Source organism: Tachyglossus aculeatus, chromosome 2 (genome assembly GCF_015852505.1).
Source record: "Tachyglossus aculeatus isolate mTacAcu1 chromosome 2, mTacAcu1.pri, whole genome shotgun sequence".
NCBI classification, from domain to species: Eukaryota; Metazoa; Chordata; class Mammalia; order Monotremata; family Tachyglossidae; genus Tachyglossus; species Tachyglossus aculeatus.
This window is the reverse complement of record NC_052067.1, coordinates 152,155,429-152,159,674: the sequence shown is the minus strand read 5'-3', so window position 1 is coordinate 152,159,674 and position 4,246 is coordinate 152,155,429. Positions and strand designations below refer to the sequence as shown.

At 43.2% G+C, this 4,246-nt stretch overlaps 1 non-coding gene across 1 annotated transcript; it reads right to left on the bottom strand.

Moving 5' to 3' along the window:
- Positions 1-326: 326 nt before the first annotated feature.
- LOC119924081 lies at positions 327-462 on the bottom strand. Its single transcript, XR_005449038.1, has one exon. It is a non-coding gene; the product is annotated as a small nucleolar RNA SNORA7 (small nucleolar RNA).
- Between the last annotated feature and the right edge of the window lie 3,784 nt (positions 463-4,246).

Sequence of the window (4,246 nt, the reverse complement as noted above, 5' to 3'; positions counted from 1 at the left end):
ATTAAGACTGTGAGCTCCCCGTGGGACAACCTGATCACCTTGTATCCTCCCCAGTGCTTAGAACAGTGCTTTGCACATAGTAAGCGCTTAATAAATGCCATCATTAATTAATTATTTAATTAATTCTCCAACCCATAGCACCGCCATGGACACATCTCTCCCAGAATGCCCCACCTCCATCTGCCATCATTCTGGTAGTGTATGCATATAATTTTCTTGCTAAAAATACAGAATTGGTTTACCATTGCCTCCTGCCTCTCAGTAAACTTGAGTCTCCGCCCTCGACTCGCTCCCATGCTGCTGCTGCCCAGCACAGGGGAGTTTTGACTTGTAGCAGATTGTCTTCCGCTCTCTAGCCACTTCCCAAGCTAGGAATGGAATGGCTTTGTCTCTGCTTGACTGTCCCTCCCTTATTCAAGACTGGCAGAGTAGTGAAAACTCTCCAGGTGTGACCCTGAGGTTGGTAAGCGGCTTACTATGTGTCAAACACTGTTCTGAGAACTGGGCTAGGTACAAGTTAATTAGGTTAGACACTATCCCTGTCCTGCATGGGGCTCACCGTCTAAGTAGGAGGGAGGTATCCCTATTTTATAGTTGAGGAAACTGAGGTACAGAAAAGTTAAGTGACTCGGCCAAGTTCACACAGCAAGCAATTGGCAGAGTCAGGGTTAAAACCAGGTCCTTCTGTCACTCAGGCCAGCGTTTTCTCGGGAGAGATGAACTGAGTCCCCGTATTACTGCTAAGGAAACTCAGGCAAAGAGAAATGACTTGCCCAAGGTCTCACATAAAGAAAGTGACAGAGTTGGGAATAAAACCCAGGTCCTCTGATTCCCAAGGTCAGGCTCTTTCCACTAGGCTACGCCGCTTCTCATGGCTTTGAGAAAATCAAAGGTCCTAGAACTGGCAATTTTCTGGTATGAACCTGGCCGTGAATTTAAGAGGAGGGAGCAAAGTGACCTAATGGAAAATGCATAGTCCTGGAAGTCAGAGGACCTGGGTTCTTATCCTGGCTCTGCCATTTATCTGCTCTGTAACCTTGGGAACTCACAACTTCTCTGTATCTCAATTTCCTCATTTGTAAAATGGGAATGAAATCCTCCTCTGTTCTACTTAAACTGTGAGCCCCATGTGGGGCAGGGACTCTGTCCAACCTGATTATCTGGTATCTATCCCAGAGCTTAGTGCACGACTTGGTACACAATAAGCACTTAATAAGTATGCATGGCTCAGTGGAAACAGCCCAGGCTTGGGAGTCAGAGGTCATGAGTTCAAATCCCAGCTCCACCACTTGTCACCTGTGTGACTTTGGGCAAGTCACTTAACTTCTTTGTGCCTCAGTTCCCTCATCTGTAAAATGGGGATGAAGACTGTGAGCCCCCCGTGGGACAACCTTGAATACCTTGTATCCCCCCACCCCCAGTGCTTAGAACAGTGCTTGGCACATAGTAAGCGCTTAAAAAAACAACAAAAAAGTACCATAAGTGATAATAATATTAACATTATCAATACTAACACTAGCTCTAATGCTACTAACTCTAACGATAACCTTCTCACTATACCTCGATCTTGTCTATTTTGCTGCCGACCTCTCACCCAAATCCTGCCTCTGGCCTGGAATGCCCTTACTCCTCATATCAGACAGATAATTGCTCTTCCCCACTTCAAAGCCTTATTCAAGGCACAACTCCTCCAAGAAGCCTTCCCTAACTAAGCTCTCCTCTTCTCTTCTCCCGCTCCCTTCTGTGTCACCCTGACTTGTTCCCTTCATTCATCCTCTCTCCCAGCCCCACTGCACATACGTATATATCTGTCATTTATTTACTCATTTATTTTTTATGTATGTATATTAATGTCTGTCTTCCCCTCTAGACTGTGAACTCATTGTGGGCAGGGAATGTGTCTGTTTGTTGTACTCTCCCAAGAACTTAGTACAGCGTTGCACACAGTAAGCACTCAGTAAATTTGATTGAACCAATGAATACTACTACTACTAATAATAATAATAATAATAATAGTGAAAGGAATGCTGGGGTTCTTAAATAATTTTGGTCACAGGGATCAGGACAAAACAGCTCTTTAAAAACTCCACCCTTCACAAACCCTAGATTCCTTGGTTGGGCCGTTGTCCTTCTTCCTCACTTTGTTCTTCATATTGAATCAGTAACAACTGAAGAAGCAGCATGGCCTAGTGGAAAGGATGAAGGCCTAGGAGTCAGAGTACTTGGGTTTTAATCCTGGTTCCACCACTCTCCTGCTGTGTGACTGTGGGTAAGTCATTTAACTTCTCTGTACCTCAGTTACTTCATCTTTAAATTGAGGAATATGACTGTGAGCCCCATTTGGGACATGGACCATGTCCAACCCAATCATCTTGTATCTACCCCAGCACTTAGTAGCTTAGTACGGTGCCTGGTAAGCACTTAGACAAATACCATAAAATTCAAACAAAAACAACTGTGTGGTTTTGGGAAAAAGCAGGGGTCTTGAAATCAGTAGATGGGGGTTATATTCCCAGCTCTGTCACAGGCTTCTGTCACTACCTCAGAGTAGTTACCTCACATCTCTATGCCTCAATTTACTCATCTGTAAAATGAGGCTAAGAATACCTGTCTCTCCCTGCCTTGCGGGAATGTTGGGAGAGTAAAATGAGATCATTGTTGTGAAAGTCCTCAGGTAAAATACGAGCTGTACCAGTCCAGGGTATTATTAAGCAGGATGACACACTGTCCAGTGCTTACCTTTCTGTGGGTCTTTTGGCTGAGGGCTGGAGTATATATCCTTCCTTCTACCTGGACCATGGAACCCAAGCCCTAGCCCATCCAAGCCCCTGGAGGGGTGGGCTGGCAGTCTAGAGCTGCCCCTTCTAGACTGTAAGCGCCTTGTGGGCAGGCAGTTCAGAACTTCCCCTCAAGACTATAAGCTCCTTGGGGACTCCATCCTTACCAAAAGTAAAACATTGATCATAGGGTTGTAAAAAATCATGTAGTCTATCCCACTGAATTCAAGCCGACCCAGGCTTGAAACATTCTCTCTTTAATGGAGGTAGATTCTATCATCTCCCGCTCTAGTCTAGTCTATGTTGATGCTGCCACATAATGTTTAAATTAAAAATTAAAGAGAAAGTGAAATATGCTTGAGGGACCTGAGTTTTTAGAAGAAAGGTATTCCCAGAGGTGCTATGCATTGAGCAAATTTTGGGGAAAAAAATGCAACTTTGGTATATGGGGTCATGTTATGTTCAAATGTTTCGAACTAGAACGTTGTGTGATTTGTATACGTTAATGTTGTGTTCTGTGCAGTTTTCCAGTTGAATTTATCTGCCTTTCAAAACAACAGGACATTAAGGCTCTGTGAGCTCTGAACATAGCAAGCAATCAATAAATACTACTGATTGATCGATTGATCCAGGGATTTAAGAGTAGAAAAAAAAATGCCCTACACCCCCCCACCCACACTTATCTTCCCATTTCCCAGGCACTTTTCCCCTGTTCACCTGAGAGGCAGGATTCTGTGATTATGGAAAACTTACAAGCGAAGCTTGGTCCCTGCTGAGAGAACATAGGAAATCAACTCTGCCCTGACTCACTCAGTGGCCTAGGGCAATGACACTAAATCTTTCAGCGTTCCAGTGTCCACATGTCTGTAGACTGCCCAGAAAGTATTCATCCACTTCACATAAGGTGGTTCGCGAGTTACCTAATTTACCCTTTCAGATGCTGTTATTGAGCACAGAGTAAGCAATCAATAAATGGATTAATCATTCCTGCAACCTGTACTCCAATCAACCTCTTCTTTTCCTGTTAACCTAGCCATCAATACTATCTATGGAGTCTAAAATGTGTTTGTGCAAATAGCTTGCTATCCATTACATGATTAATTTCAGCATCTTAGAAGGAGGTCGAAACAAAATTTGAGATGAGAAACACATCTAAACCATGCATAATTAAAGATTTGATTTCAGATCAATGCTAAAAACAGAAAAAAATGGAAAAATCATGTGATCCACATACACAATATAGCTTCATTACTAACTAAAACCATCAATGACCTTATTTCATTGCATTTTCCATATTGAGCGAGACATGCAAAGAAAGAAATATAATACAACCCGTGGATGAGCCATATTTTTCGGTTGTGAATTTCAAACATGTCTTTTGGACGGTTTGGGTTAAAAGCCCTGTGTGACCTTTGTGAAAGAAAGCAGACCCTTACAGAGCCAGGAAAAAGCTCTGAACATCAGGAAAA